At 49.2% G+C, this 16,159-nt stretch overlaps 1 protein-coding gene across 1 annotated transcript in view; it reads right to left on the reverse strand.

Moving 5' to 3' along the window:
• Positions 1-4,269, reverse strand: part of LEP (leptin) — a 12,201-nt gene extending 7,932 nt beyond the window's left edge. The window contains exon 1 of the mRNA XM_032401175.1: positions 4,232-4,269. The gene's annotated coding sequence lies outside the window, so the exon portion shown is untranslated. The remainder of the gene's footprint in view (positions 1-4,231) is intronic.
• Positions 4,270-16,159: the final 11,890 nt, after the last annotated feature.

The raw sequence follows: 16,159 nt of genomic DNA on the forward strand, positions 1-16,159 counted from the left end.
GGGTGGGGAGAGCTTAGGGACACAGAGGCATTTGCTGGTGAAGGCTGCTAGCCTTGAGCTATCCAACGTCACATGTCTTCTCCTGGTTGAAAGTGCCAGAGGTTAGTAGGAACCCAGCACGCACTTCTCTCTTCCTTCTTCTCTTCACCAGCCATTGGGATTTCTATACCCCCCTCTTCAGTAATCCTCGGTGTGCTAGTATGAACTAAATTCAGATAATGTGGTATTTGCTGTTAATTATGAGGGAAAAAGCTTTGGATGGTCTAAGCCTCTCCCTGCAGAAATTCTTCCTGTCCTTTCCAGAGAGAAATTCCCCCCCATCCTTTCCTTCTCCTCCTTTCCTTCCTTTCTCCATAATTCCAATTTGGAAGGGACTTGGGTACAGGGAAAAAACAAAGGATGAATAGAGACAGGGAAGACCAGATCTTGGTCATTCAAGCTACTCAGAATCCAGTGGAACAAACAGAAGCTAAAATAACTCATTTTAACACAACCTCATCAAGGTTATGAGGGAAGGAGCATAGAATCTGGGGAGCACAGAGGAAGATGGTAACTCTGGGGAGGTGAGGACAGCCTTGTAAATGAGGCAGTATTTGAACTGAGACCTTAAAGACAGGAGTTCCCCAAGAGGGCAAGCAGGGCATTCCAGACCAAGGCGACAGTGTGGAGTTGGGGAAAACTATGGTGGGTTTAGGAGAATTCAATATGGCAGAAGGGTAGAGCGTGTGAGGCTAGAGAGCTAGAATGTCCCAGGCTTGATTCCACCTCGTGGGGGATCTGCCCTGTTCTGAGCGCGCGTGCACACACACATACACACACACACACACACAGGTCCTGGAGGCCATGTCTGCATGCCCAGTGGTAGTCAAGAGACCAAGAATACTCTTCTCCTCCCGTTCCTCATCTCTTCCTCTTCCAAAGCCTGATTAGGTCAATTGGCATCTCTCCCAGGAATTGAAAGTAGGGCTTCAGAGAGCCCAGTTTGTCTCTACTGAGGGCTCAGAAGCTCCAGGGTAGCCGTGGTTGCCCTCACGTGCATGGAATAGCCGAGAAAGACCAGAGTTCAACCTGTAACTGGTGGGTTACAGTCAGTGGCTGTGCTCCTTCCTGACCTTCCTCCTGGTTCCTGGGTGGTCCTGGGCCCTCCCTGTCCTTGGCCTCCACTGTGAGATACTCTTCCACATATACTCACTTGAGTATGTTTCAACTCTCTGAATATATTTTTAGATATAGATAAACACATGTAAGAGGAACGAGGGTCAAGAAATCAAGCTCACCCTTACAATGAGTGCTGCACTCTTAGGAGTTCTGTTTTTTAAATGTTGGTTGCAATATATTGTTTGAAACACTGAGCTAGCATGAGTGGTTTTCTCTTCTTTGCAACCGAGAGCCTTGTCTGAGAAATGTTAACGCACATAACCAGCAGCCAGAGTGGGGGTGTGGGGGTTACATTCTTCCTACTCATCACAAACCACCCTTAGATCTGATCCCCATCATGGATAACAAATAGGTTTCAATTCCAGTGTCAACTCTGATCAACTTTCCGCGGCTCCCTGGCGCACTGTGCGCATGGGGAACCTGAAGCTCCATCCAGCCTCAGAAGAGAGGGTGCCTCGATCAATTAGCACTGTCTGCCAGGTGCGGGAGGCATGGACATACTATTTGTTCCAGCATCTCCCAAGGGCCTGGCACAGAGCGGGTACTCATTAATATTTGTTGAAAGAATAAATAAAATGTTTCCCATCTCTGACCTTCATTGTCTAACCAGGTTAACCTACCTCTATCATGGTTCACTTGCCCTGGTCTCAAAGTCACATTGTAGAATTCCCTTTTGCCCAGCCAGAATCCCTAGGAAACTTTCTTAATGAAGGCAGAAAACACTTTGGCTTCCAGGTTTCCCTTTAACAGTGACCTTGGTGGGCTTCCTGCACCTCAGGTGTGTCCTCCAGCACCCCGTGGGTCCCCATTCCTTTCAGCTTCCCCGGTTCTGCTCCATCCTGATGGTGGTCCCAGGTGCTCCCTGCCTTAGTCCCATTCATCAGCCTGGCTCCAGCTGCTTGCTTTGGGCCTCCTGCGCTTCTCAGAGACCTCTCCCCCTCCTCTCTGTGGCTCCCCCCCCCCCAACCGCCGCCTTTGCACTCCTCCCCAGCCCCGTGCACCCCAGAGTACAAACACAACGCGCACACCGATGTGGATGAGATCAGCAATGAAATCAGTGAAACGTCAGCATTGACACGGATCATGCATCTGGTTTTGGGGGAGCTGACAAACTGGGCCGGAAAGACTGTAAAACGCAGTTTGCTGAGAAGGAAGGCCCATCTGTTGTCACACATGGAATAAGCGCCTGAGCCCAGGCATCAGGTGTGTTGTTTCTCAGCAAAAACAACCTCTTTCTATTTCTCTGAGACAACTGTGTGGTCAAAGAAGAATTTCGAGGCTCCGGGCTGGCAGGCCGGGATGGAGCTGCTATCACAGAATCCTACTGCTGGGGAGGACAGAGTCTCCTGATTGACTGGACAATTGCAGGACAATTTGGCTTGCTTTTCCTTGCAATCACATGCATGCTGTTCAAGGATGCACACCCCACAAGGACTCTACTTCCGGGAAGCCCCTTCTCTCTCCCCAACTCCCACGTTCCTTCGGGTGGCATCTAGGCTGGAGTGGGGGACAATGACCTGGGTTCTGCAAGGAGAGCTCTCCCAAGTGGCCACCTCCACGCCCTGCACGGGCCACTCAGACATGAGAGGCATCCGCCTGGGGCTGAAAGGCAGGAATTCATTGCAATCTCCCTGGCTCTGTCCTTGGCGCTTGGAGCCATTTCCTGGAATGGAGGGGCGGGGGAAATATTTCCCCCAAATACTGAGAAGAGTTATTTTGGGCATAAGATGTACAAAATATGAGAAGGACGCTCCTTTGGCCAACATGGACACGTTCCCCTCAGCCCAATGTCCTCAATTGCTAGAAAAGGGAAGAACCTAAAAACATCCAGTTTTTCTCTTGCCTTCTCCCCCTACCTAAATGAGAGAAATGATCCGCAAGGCATCTCTGCTCCTGGGGACACGGGAATGGCAGCGACTATGATTCTGTAGACCAGCCTGGTGGGAAAGAGATTGGGTACCCTCTCTCCCACCAGTCCCAGCTGACGGCTGCTCACCTCAGAAGGCTACAGAGCAAACTTCCCCGTTGTAGTTCCTACAACGGGGGTCACGGAGCTGGGGCTCCTGGGTTGGTGCCTGCAAGTACCTGCCCTCTGCCCCGCCCACCCTGAAGACCCTTCTAGCAGAAATCAATCATCTCACCCACTCCAAAACTGCTATTCTCAAAGGACAACCAGGCGGCCACTCCTCTTGGATCTAGCTGTACGTAAGGATTCACAATTCCCAAATGCCACCATCTTGCAACTATAGAAACGGGAAGGTAAAGGCAACCACACCCACAATGCAATGTAAACCAGGCCGGGAGAGAAGGCGGACTCTGCCCGGGGCCCACCTGCTAACAGTGGGTATTTGTGGTCCTGACAAGAGAGCCGGTAACAGGGAGAAACATGCAGTAGGCCTCTCCGCGACCCGCTGCTCTGTCAGCTCAGAAAACCCCAATTTCTTCCATTGTCAAGAAGGCAACTTGCTTGGCTTTGAGGTCAGATGTGTGAGACTCGGCAGAATTTCTCCGAGATATTTGGGTTCTTCCTGACAGGTTTCCCTCCAGCTCTACCCCACAGTGGTCCTGTTCCTAGGCTTTGGCCTCATACAGATCCCCGCATTCACACATCAGAGATGAACACCCCCACCGGAAGATGATGCCGGAATTCTTAGCCGCAGAGCAAAGCTAGTTCCCAGAAACCGAACGCTCCTACCCGAACCCCCAGCACCCCCGACTCTATCCCCTTCCGAGGGGGGCAGGGTACCCTGATCTCGGGGATGTGCTCAAGGCAATTTCCAAAGCATCTCAGCAGCTGGGCTGGCGGCTCTGACAGTCTCCGGGGACCCTGGCTGCCTCCATGGCACAGATTCCTGCTCCGTGGGCATGGCGCAGCCCGGCCCCGAATCCAGATCTCCCCGGCCGCCTTCCCTCCCGTTTGAACTCTGGGACAAAGCCGCCATAGTCCAGAACCGAGCCGTCTGTCCTGCCCCTCGCCCGCCTCAGTTTCCCCCGCGGTCAGCGTCGGGTGGGGTGGGGTGGCTGGCCAAGAAAGACCGGCGGAGAAGGGAGAAGGAGCGTGCCCGGGCCTTACCTCGCAGCTGCTTGCTCCGCGATTCCTCCGGGGCTCCATGCCTGCCCGCCCCTCTTATAGCCGCCCGAGCACAACTTGCGCAACTGGCCGGCAAGCCCGGGCGCATCCTGAGCGCCTGCTCCCGCCCCGCCCTGCCCCGCGGCGTGGGGCAGCGTCCGGCCCGCCGGCTGCGGGGCAGGGGCCTCGAGGGAGGGCCTCCGCGGCGCCGGCAGCCACGCGCACGCCCTCGGGGACCGCCCGGGGGCAGGCTGGCGGGGGCGGCAAGTCCTGGCGGGCCCGCCCGAGGCTCTCGGCACGGCCGCGATGCCGGGATCGACCTCTCGGGGCCAGGGTGGCGGTGAAGCGCTCCTCTGAGCCCGCCGGGAGCTCGGACGGCGCGCCCTCGACGAGGCGGAGGCGCACCGACGGCGAGGCCCGCGCGGCCGGCCCCACGGCCCCGGGCTAGAGGGAGCCTGCCCGCCGTGCAGCCCGCGCCCCCACCCAGGATGGGGGTCTGCTCTGGCGCGCCCAGAACCCGGCTTCCAGTGCTCAGCCACCGGCACTGGGTTGTGAGGAGTCTGCCCCCAGGCGACACTGGGTGCGCTGCTTCGGAGGGCTGTGAGGAGGACGGCGCACTCCGGCCTTTGGGGGATGCTCTGGACGCACCGCGAGCCCATCCCCTACCCAGTATTTCCCACGTACGCAGGAGAGTGTACGAAGCGATATTTTCCCCTCCCGGCCTGGGAGTAGGAGCCTGAGCCTCCCTCGGGTTTCAGGGACAAGGAAACTGAAGTCCAGGAGGTTAAGTGACTTTCTTCAGAACCCCCAGCTGGGAAGTGGTAGAAATGGGCCAGGAACCCAGGTGCCAACAACTAGATCAGGCCCATTCCCGTTCCCACGGCAAAGAGCAGCCCTGAAAACAAACCGTTCAGTTAAGAACCAGCCCATCTTGTGCGGGAGCAGTTGGGAAGTTACGTGGGTGGGCCGAATTCGGCCACCACCTGTTTTGGTATGGCTATGAGCTAGGACTGGTTTTTGCATTTTTAAATAGTTGGAAAAAAAATAAAAAGAATAGTTATGGCACGTGAACATTATATGAAATTTACATTTTGGTGTCCATAAATAAAGTTTTGAATTTTGGCCAAAAAATGGGGAGGGGACCTTTTCCCTTTTGTACCTACATATCTCTGATGTTGCCTCTTGGTCTGAAAAGCCTAAAATGTTTACTATCCAGCCCTTTGGAGAGAAAGTTTGCCAACCCCTGAACTAAAGGATACAATGAACATTAGCTCCTCTGGGTGGGCGTTGTGGGTGGGCGTGCAGTTAGTTGTGGGTGGGCGTGCAGGACTGCTCATCCAGCCCTTCTAGCAGAATATTCCCATTGCCCTGGGGTCTCTTCCCTCCCCATTGAAGAAGCTTGTCCTGGTCACCTTTCCAGCCAACTCCCCTCCTTCCAACTGGCTTGGGTGACCTCTTCCACCTCTTCCCACAGGCTGTAAGTGGAAGGCAGGGGTCAGGTCATCCCCTTTCTAGGTCCTGGTACCTTCGCAGTGCCAGGCGCACCTGGGGGCCCAGGAAGAGTTTCCTGAATGGAACCCCAGGGGCACTATGGACCACAGAACTGATTTCCGACACGCAGTATTAGTGACCACAGTGTGGGGATTCCTCTAGACTCAAGGCCACTGGGAGGTAGATATTTAGAAGGTGGGGAAAGACACCTGCAGTGATGATGGTGTGTAGGGCTGACACGGGTCCTGGCGACACCATCAGGTTGCATTGGAGACTTTCTTATGGAAACATGTTCCCCAAAGGCTGGTGTGCTCCGCCAAGACCACAGGGGTCTGTTTTGTTCACTGCTACATCTTCAGCTCATAGTCCAGGACCTAGCATGACGTATTTCATTTTTAAGACATATTTTTAAATGAAAATTTCAAACATACAGAAAAGCAGACAATATACCCATCACCTAGATTTCCCATATTTGCTTCATTTACTTTTTGGTTAAAATATTTTAAAGCAAATTACAAGCATCGTGACATTTCATCCTTAAATACTTCAGTGTGAGTCTCTAAAAAATAAGGAAGCTTTTCCCCATAACCACAAGACCATTATCACACAATTATAATTCCTTAGCATCACGAAAGAGCAACTCTACTTTCAAATTCCCCAAATATCTCAGAAATGTCCTTCATAGTTGCTTTGTTTGAGCCTGGTTGTTTTGCACTTATTTAATAACTACTTATTGAAGGAAGGAAGAAAGGAAGTTGAGCTAGTATTTGTGGAAGTCAGGAAGTGTTAGCACTGCCTGTGATCTGTAATTGTGCTGCCACCGAAAACGTGGGAAACCAACTAAATGTCCGACGAAAGAAATTGATAAGATTATTGAAAAGCCACGTAAGAGCAATATGCACGCATTAAAAATTATGTTGTAAAATATAATATTTAATGATGCAGGAAAATTAATTCTATTTTGTGAACTGGAAAGAATCCAATTATAGGGCTTCTGACTGGCTCAGTCGGTAGAGTGCGTGACTCTTGATCTCGGGGTTGTGAGTTCGATCCCCACGCTGGGTGCAGAGATTACTTAAAGAAATAAAAATAAATAAATAAATGAAGAATCCAATTACAAAATGGTGTTTTCTGATCACACACATTCACACCAAAATATACGGTATCGCTTCTGGGAGTGGGATTAGAAATGATGTTTAATCTCTTTTTTTTGGTGCTTTTCTGCTTTTAGAAAGTGTATACAATGGAATTACATTTTAAAGAGAAATATTTTATGGTGCTTTGTGTTGTTTTCATATAGCGGCTGTTTCACTTGCTGCAATCAAGTTTTCCTTGTCCCCAGCGTCTTTATAACTTGGCTCTAAGCAAGGGCTTAGCTTATTTGCAGGACCCCATGGCAGCCTGAGGTTGCTCATCTCAGCGGCACCATCTTCGGGGTCACAGGCTGGATTTGAACAGATCTCTTGCATGAACATCAAACAGCACTTGAGGCTGCATTGCAAGGATATGGACTGCCTATCTGTCTATCCATCACCTACACTTGGTTGATTAATAAATCTTTATGTTATTTTGGGGTGCCTGGGTGGCTCAGTAGGTTAAGTGTCTGCCTTCAGCACAGGTCATGATCCCAGGGTCATGGGATCGAGTCCTGAGTCCCACATCGGGCTCCCTGCTCAGCAGGGGGTCTGCTTCTCTCTCTCCCTCTGCCCTTCCCCCGGCTTGTGCTCTCTCTCAAATAATAAATAAAATATTTAAAAACTAAATAAATCTTTATCTTATTTTATTTTTAATAAAATACTATATAATAAAATATTTTTTTAATTCAAAAGGGACAAAGAGATATGTAAACTCAGTCTCTTCCCAGTCCTCCCTCTTTCCCTAGTAGCAACTGTTATTACCAATTTCTGGTGTGTCCTTCCATGCATATTCATGTTCTATCCTTCATCTATCTATTTGCTTAAAAAACACATACACACACACACAAATGATGTCATAGTAAACACACTACTCTTCCTGCCCCTTGTCTTGAAATTTTTTTATTTTGGTGAATTTCCAATTTCCATAATACATTTACAAGAAAACATGACCTAACAAATCCCCACATACCCATCATCCAGCTTCAACCACTATTAATCTCACTTCTTCCATTTAATATATCCAGAATCTCACTTCTTACCAGCATACATATATCTTAATGGTCTCGAATATAATTTCCTACCAGTATACATAGAGCTGTGCCAATCTTTTTAAAGTCATATATTTCATTTTATGGATGCACTGTCATTAATCTTACCATATTGTTGCATACATGATGTTTGAATCAATATATTTAATTAAATTAATTAACATTTAATGTAATTACATTTCAATATGAATAAATATAGTGATGTAACTATACTTACCTATGGGTGACTATATCTGTGGAAGAAATTCCTGGTAATTCTGTGGGAGAATTGTTGAGTCAAAGGGTATGTACATTCAAATAGAAATATATGCCAAGTTACATTCTGTAGAGATTGCACCAATTTACATATGCAAATGGATGCAAGTAACAGTGACTTCAGCACCAACAGCATTTAGTTAACTCTTATAACCAGAAGCCTGGAGGAGGGCAGGCGTAGTAGCTCAGTGGCATCATCAAGGATCCCGCTCCTTCTAAACATGTCTGGATCAAAGGCACATTGATGTATGTATGAACAGATCTTGTTGGTTCAGATACAATTTTTCTGCCTAAGACATTCACACATAAATGTTCTGTCTCCTCATCTGACTGTGCTTTGTCTGTTTGACTCTATAATAAAATTCAGAAGCAAAACAGAAGAAGAAGAAAAGAAGAAGAAGAAGAAGAAAAGAAGAAGAAGAAGAAGAAGAAGAAGAAGAAGAAGAAGAAGAAGAAGAAGAAGAAGAAGAAGAAGAGAATCCTGCTCCTTCTGATCTTCTATTCTTCCATTGTGTCCTTGTGCTTATTGCTTCACAGTTGCAAGATGCCCTTCAGGCATCATGTCCTCACATGATTGCCCAGTAAGACAGAGGCAAAAGGTTTTCTTATCTTGAAATTCTGTTTCAAGTTGGGGCAGGGAAGTCACATTTTCCCTTATTTCTCATTGACCAGACCTGGGACTTACGCCCACCCCTATCACTGGCAAAGTAGAATGTGATTGCCATGACTGATTGAGACCAGTCATCACTCTCCCCCTGGGGCTGGGGCAGATCAAGGTGGATGAAGGAAAGCTCTGTCCTCACCTGAAAGAATTAGGGTTCCCCATGAGCTTGGAAGGAGAGTAGAAATGGCTCTTGGGTACACAACAAATAACGCTTGCTGTATTCAGCTATGGTGTGTTATCAAGCTTCTGATAATCTTGACTTATTATTAAATAGTAAAACTTGAGCCCTGACAACCTTCACAATAAAAAAAAGGTAATCTAGCACTTTATATTTCAATATTGCTTTTTCTTTTTCAAAGCACTTTCATGATCTCGTTTGATTTTGACCGTGACCCACGGAAAGAGGTAGGGCGGGTCTCATTCCCATGTTACAGGCGGGAGCCTGAGCTTCAGAATGGTCAGAAGACTCTCCCGGTGTCATTGGATGCCATAGCTGTCAGTCAAGGTGGCCCCTGTGGTTCGACGCTGACGTCAGCCATGAGCTGCCAGCTGACAAGGGTGCGCTGGGGTCTGAAGGTGGCCTCACAGAGCCCTGTGCTTTGCAGGCCCACTGGTGTTGCCCTGTTGAGGGAGAAGAAAGGCAGATAACGGTTAAATCTCTCTTCTGACTTTAGGTAATCCTAAGAAGCTTCTCTTGTATGAAATAGGTCTTTCCAACTACATTGAGGAGGAGTCTAAACAGGCCTATAAATTGGACTAAAAAAGCAACTGGATACTTCAGCCAAATAATAGGTCTATGAAATAAAATTAATATTAAATATGTGTATGGGGGGTGGACTGGATTGGATCTTTTGGTATGTACGTGGCCCCTTACGGGTGAGCTCCCCAAGGGCAAAGACCATATCTTATTCACCTCCCTGTTCCCAGCCCCTGACACAGCACCTGATACGTGGCAGGTGCTCCCTAAATGCCTGTCAGGTGTGTGAGTGCTCTAAGTTATTTCTGCTGATGACTGATGTTCCCCCTGTTATCATGTCAGAGGACCCTGGTTATTTCTACATAGAACCAATCTAAAAGTATAATCAATCAATCAATCAATCAATCAGTTAATTACAAATTTGTCTCTATTTCTGTCTGCATCATGAGAATGTACATTCCATGAGGATCAAGACTGGGTCTGCTCATCCCAGCTCAGGACCTGATACATAGTAAGGGCTCTATAAACTGTGAAATGGAGTTTTGAGCAAATGTTTGTATCCCTAGGTTTTAGCAGTGGGCTCATAGTGGGCCCTCAATAAATATCCATGGATTATCCATTCTTGACTGCGAACAACAGTGACTTCGTGAAAACGTATGTCTTACAGGTTGGGGTGAAGTGGAGCAAGACAGTGTCCTGGGTGGACAGAGAGCCCACCATGAGGTCTGCTACCTTCCATAGGATCCCATCTGAAGGGCCAGGTCAGCTGGAGGAGAGACTCAAGGAAAGAGATCAAATCCTTTACAAAGGAAGCTAAAGAGGGGCTGGATATTGAAGGACCTGAGAGAGAGTGGGAGCCATTAAAGATACCATGTGAAGGATTCAGAGGGCCAAGTCTCCATTTGGGGAGAGTCAACTGGCAGAGAAATATGGGAAGGCTTGCAAGGAAAAAACTAAAATCGAGGAGACAAATTAGAAAAGATCTTTTTTTTTTTCCCCATTTGTGCATTTATTCATTCAACCAGGAAGCATACATGAAGAGCATACATGGGCTGGGCCCGGTGCTAGATCCTGGAGATGAAAAGAATGAGTAAGATTTCGTCGTGGACCTCTGCAATAGTTCCGGAGCCTGAGTGAGGGGCGTGGGAAGACAGGAGAAGAGCCAAGAGACATTTTGAAGACAAGAACACCAGCCCTCCCTGTTCACTGAATGCCCAACCTGAGGAGGGAACAGCAGCCATGATTCCACATGCCTACCAAGTCAGTGACGGTGCTGCGGTCAGAGGCGAGGAAAGTGCGAGGTGCCTGGGCGTGGAGGGGAGAGGGCAGGCTGGGGCAATGATGCTTGTGACCGTGGCTGTTTGGAGCATCCCACTGCAGATGTCTGGCAGTGAACTGGGGACTGATGTCCACGTGAGGGGCCAAGGATGGAGATATGGTTCCAGGCATCATCTTCAAAGATAGGAAAGACGACTTCTTTTTTTTTTTTTTTTTTTTTTATTTATTCATTTGAGACACAGAGATACAGAGAGAGTGTGTGCATGAGCAGGGGGAGAGGCAGAGGGAGAGGGAGAAGCAGGCTTCCCGCTGAGCCAGGAGCCTGATGTGGGGCTCGATCCCAGGACCCTGGGATCATGACCTGAGCCAAAGGCAGATGCTTAACCATCTGACCCACCCAGGCGCCCAGGAAAGACGACTTCTTATGACATCGGGTTGTGGGGTGCAGCAGGTTGTGGGGAACTGTGAAATGCTGTGTAATCTGTAAGGTTACAGTATAGTCGTGTGCAGTGGGAGGCTGTGAAAGAAGGGGAGGATTGCTGGGGTAAAGGTCAGGAGGGGCTCGGAGGAAGCCCCACAAAGTAGAGGGTGCCCTGGAGCTCAGCAGTCTACAGAAGGTTGGGGGGAGAGCCCTGGGAAGAACGCAGCAAGAACAGTACCGCCACCACCCCCTGCCTTTAACTATTTAATTGCCCAAATAATCATGTTCATTGCAGAAAATTTGAAAATGCAAAGAAGAAAGCCACAAAAAAAGCCATCCCTAATCTGCCCCCCTCCCCCACGCTGAGATAACCCCTGTTAATATGGTTGTGCTGATTTGCCCAGATTTGGTAACAGCCTCTTCCATCCTGGGTTGGAATCCAGCCTGGAAACTCTGAAGAAAGAAATGACAGCCAAGAGGTCGACTCCAACAGGCTCATGCTCCGGGCTGCATGCTCTTTCCCTCACCGAATCTCTCCTCCCAGTTGGAGTGGAAGGACCCGGGCCATGATCCTAGGTAGAGCTGGACCCTCCCCAGGAACCTGGGGACTGAGCAGGCATTTGGGAAGATGCTGCGGAAAGAAAGCAAGAAGCCTTCAATCCTACAAGAAGGCTGAGCCCTGATGCATCCTGCGGCTTCCAGTCTCCAGCGCTGTGCCTGTCCCTGAAGGAGGTGTTTTACCAGGCTCCTTGCATAATCATCTGTAGACATGTCTCTAGCAGCTAGAGGCTAGCTCAAGAGGACCACCCGCTTCTCCTGCAGTTAGAGTAGCAATTATGCTGGGTGTGCAGCACCTCCTCAGGGACCCGTAAGGAATTCAGTCTTCCAGGAACAATCTGGGAACAATTCAAAATCACCATGGAAACATGACTGGCGACATCGATTGTCTGCCAGAGGGCCTGTGTGGCACGGTGTCTCTGAGGGCTGGCCTTAGGGCCACACTGCCTGGGGTTGAATCCTGACTCTGCCATTTATTAGCACGAGCTTTGGGGTAAGTTACCTACCCTCCATCTGCCTCTGCTTCCTCATTTGTGATGAGAGCATTGTAGGGCCCGCTCATAGGGTTATTGTGAGGGTAGCTCGTGTTCATTTAGGTAAAGCACACGGTAACCACTCTACACATGGTACTTATTAATGAGAGCAGGGGCATTCAGAGCACACTGCACGGTGGGGTCAGTCTGGAAGGCTTCCTGAAGAAGGCACTGGGTTTGTACGGGGCTGAGCAGTCAGGGACGGAAGGAGTTCAAATGTGCCTGCTCAGCTGAATGCAACACAGTGACCACAAAATCCATCCATTCTGCCTTTATGTGACTCTTGGGCCTGAGTCCTGGTTTGTCCCATCATGGCCTGTAGGGAGGCTGATGAGTGGGAAGATCTGCGTGCCCAGGGCTGAGGCAAGGCTGGCAAGCGCATTTCTGCAGTACATCACGTGAGTGGGGTTGCTGCGTGGCACTGTGCGTGGCTAAGCAGCATGGTCTAGCATCCAGGAGCTCTGGAGGACCCTCCTGGGCAGGGCCTGCTCCCAGAAATGTGGCTCCCTAGCGCCTGGCCCCAGCCTGGGCATGTCTTGTCCTGTGCCCAGGGAGATGTCCCTTTATTATACTTTAAAAAATAGAGTATCTTATACTCTGATTATACAAGTAATGAACACGTCTTGTAGAAAACATCCAGAGAAGATACTTTAAATTTCTTATGATTCCCCTACCCTGATATCACCAGTGTTTTATATTTTTTATGCATAACTTTTCCCTCTTTCTTGTGTTTTGCTATATGTGCATATATACTTTTTGCTATCATAAACAGGATCAACCAGTGCATATTGTTTTGCAATGTGATATTTTCAATTGTCTTCAACTTTCTTTTCATGTCATTAAGTATTCTCCCATGATCATGATGTAATTTGTAATGCTAGCATTGTGCAACTATGCCATAAATTATTTAACCTATCTCTTATGGAAAATTTAGATCCTTTTAGATGATTTTTTTAATCTCATAAACAGTGCTCTCATGCATAATCTCGTAGATAAGTCTTTCACATATTCACGCTTACTTCCTTAGGCTCATTCCTAAAGGCTGGACTAACAGCTATGCCTATTTTAAGGCCTTGGATGCCTACTGCAAGACTCCCCAGATGAGACCCCCCCCCCCCATTGGCTTCCCTACCTGTGGACCTGAGAAGGCCTGGCTATACCACTTACAGGGAGCGGGGCTGAAACCAACAAGCACCTTAGAAATTCCCCCATAGCTGAAGGAAAGTGGCTGGGACAAGGAATGTGGCAGAAAGTTGTGTCATCTGCTATGCAACCAAAAAACGTCGCTGTCCCTTGAGAGCCAGTAAGCTGACGACAATTGGTGGAACCTGGGAACACCGTGGAGGTGAGTGCAGTGCCTCAAAGAGGAAGGACTCAGGAAAGACAAACTTTCCAGTTCAAAAATCTGCTTTCCAGCTCAAAAACCTGCTTGTAGCTTTCAAGGGAGCCCCAGCTTTGCCCACGCCTCTAGACTATGGTCTGTCTATCCCTCTAGACGGAGCTCCCCAAGGGCAGGGATGTGTCTGTCCACCTTTGCACGCCCACACCCAGCCCAGGGGCTGGGAAAGATTCGTTGAACTGGCATGACAAACTCCACCCCAACTCACAGCCCCTGTACCTGCTTGTCCTGCATTTTCAAGTCAAGGGCAAGGCTGCTGGCACCCACCTTACTGCCAGCACAGTGTACATTAGAGCATCTTTTCTGGAGGCTGCTTGAGCAATGTGTCCCGAAGGCCTTAAAACCTGCGATTTCACCTGTAGGAACACCCTAAAGTAATCCACGGCCCCCCAAGAACTGCCGGCCTGCCTTTCCCATCTATGTCCCATCGATTCTCTTTATACCCCCTTCACTCACATCGCTTCCCCATTCACATCCCAGGCATCCTGGCCATTGGGACGAAGCATTTCCGGCCCCATGCCCCCCACTCCGCTCCTCCTCCAGACACAGTTAAAAATAAGACCTCCTCCAGCGCACCCGCCCTGGCCCCTAGCAGGACGGCTTTCCCACGGCGTGAGAGTCCCTTATGTGCGTGACTTGTTTGAACTTCCAAACCACAGTCTGTTTGAGGGTAGGCAGGCAGAATCCACATCTATGTTATCTTCATCCTTCTCTACACCTGGCAGAGCTCAGGCCCAGCGGCGGGCTCGGGGTGGGCTGTCGGCACTGGGCACTGCGGCGGCGCTGTGAGCCGCCCCCTTCCGCCTGCTGACGTCAGCACGTTGGCGTCGGGCACGAGCTGCGCAAGCGCGCACCCTTCCTAGGAGCTGCGGTGTTTTCAACCCCGGTTTTCAGGTCCTCGATCTAAAATTCAGGTGAGCAAATGGAGGCTGGAAGGGGTGAGGGGCATTGGCCAAAGGCACACAAATTGGGTAGAACCCACACGATCGGATTTTAAGTTTGATGCTCATTTCCTGAGGCAAACTGCTTCATATTTATACTGGGATACAAATATGATTATTTCTAATAGAAAAGAATTCCTTCCTTTGCAATAAGATCGAGCATACAGGACTTTAAATAGGTACGAAGAGTTCCCCTGGTGAATTACAGGGAGGGTTTAATGAACTGAAATTTGATTCAAAAGTGCCAGCACCATGAAATGGGGTTTTTTGAGATAAGGAGCCCCTGTCACGGTCTTCCCAGAGACCCGGAGGCCCTGGCATCCTCGGTTCCTCATCTCAAAAAGCAGTGCCTTTTTACTAATAATGACTGAATTTGTATTGGTAGTACAGTTAATTACTGATAGTAAATTTGCAAGAGGGAGAGTTACTGAGATACTTAACCCACGCTGTGCCGGCCTTCCAACATTGAGAATGAGAAAGTGGAGGCTCAGAGAGGTTCATTAATTTGCTCAAAGTCGCCCAGCAGAGCCCCAATTCTAGTCCCGGCCAATCTGACCGAGTAGTTAGGGTTCTTTCCCCTGTCCAGGTGGTTCTCACCCCAGCTGTGTATTAGTGGCTCCCGGTGCCCAGGTCTCAACTGAGCCTAATAAAATCAGAATCACTAAGCTTGGTGCCAGCCATCAGTACTTTTTAAAAGCTCCCCAGGAGCTTTAATGAGCAGCCTGGTAGAGACAGCCTGAGCCGTGCATGCCATGCTGCCTCTCAGCCCTCACCCAGGAGCCTCTTCACTCCCGGGGAGAGCCCTGACAGGAGACAGAGGTTCCCACCCCTCTCACCTCAGAACCACCCAGGAGCTTTTTAAGACAGACGGCTGCCCTGGGCACCACCACAGATCACTGAAGGCAGGAACTCTGGGGTAGCATATGTGCATTAAGCAGATGTATTTTTAAAGCTCCTGCAGCCAGTGTTGAGAATTAGTCCAGAGGCTTGAACCAAACGGCCTCTCCGGGGCCATGCCCTTCAAGGCAGCCAAGGGGCGGACACCAGGTGAGGGGATCTACCCTTCATGGTATTCCTGGCCAGCTGTGGGCAGGAAGGACAAAGGAGAAAAGGATCAACATCCCACAATCCAGTGTGCATCATTAAATGCTCAGGAAAAGTCTTACTCTCCAGTCAATTAAATGCTTCCCTGCAAATTCGTTGACAAATTTACTTGACATAATCTTTCTTCACAGAAAAAGCAAAGTGCACTTTAGTCTTGGCATAGAAAAGTGATTAAAAAAATTAGTCATGAATGAGGTCCAGATGAATGGGGTTCACTGTGGGAACAAAGGGAACTCACAGAAAGAGAAAAACTGGATCTGCAGCCTCCGAAGAGCATCTATTGTGTGAGGGCTTTGTATGCAAAGCGGGGAGAGAACTGCTGAATAGGACTGTGATTCTGGGGGAGAAACAAAAGATTACCAGTCAATGCAGGAAAGGGAGCTAGGCGCACCCAGGGCAAAGAGC

The sequence above is a fragment of the Phoca vitulina genome, unplaced genomic scaffold, assembly GCF_004348235.1.
Source record: "Phoca vitulina isolate PV1807 unplaced genomic scaffold, GSC_HSeal_1.0 scaffold4, whole genome shotgun sequence".
NCBI lineage: Eukaryota > Metazoa > Chordata > Mammalia > Carnivora > Phocidae > Phoca > Phoca vitulina.